Raw genomic sequence first — 367 nt, forward strand, 5'->3', positions numbered from 1 at the left:
ACCTCATGGATCAGTGATTATTATGTTGAAGCTTGACAGCTTCCAGTGGTTTGTATACTCATGACCAGATGTCCTTATCATACTCTTTGTACAATTTCAATGTGGACCATTGCCTGATTCACCCCTGCAATTTTTTATATCCAGTTGTCCCTCACTGAAACCACAGTGATACTTGTAAAATATTCATGTCAACCTGCTTTCATAGCATCAAATATGTAAAACTTTTCATAAGTCAAATTTCTCTTCAGAAATTGTTGTTTCAAAATTATGTTTGAATCTGTACACTCATTTTTTTGTCAACCTTTATCAGATATTCAATGCTCCAAGGATCTGCTTAGGATTCTAGGCCAGTTTTGTTAGCCAGTAA

Source organism: Penaeus monodon, chromosome 25 (genome assembly GCF_015228065.2).
Source record: "Penaeus monodon isolate SGIC_2016 chromosome 25, NSTDA_Pmon_1, whole genome shotgun sequence".
NCBI classification, from domain to species: domain Eukaryota; kingdom Metazoa; phylum Arthropoda; class Malacostraca; order Decapoda; family Penaeidae; genus Penaeus; species Penaeus monodon.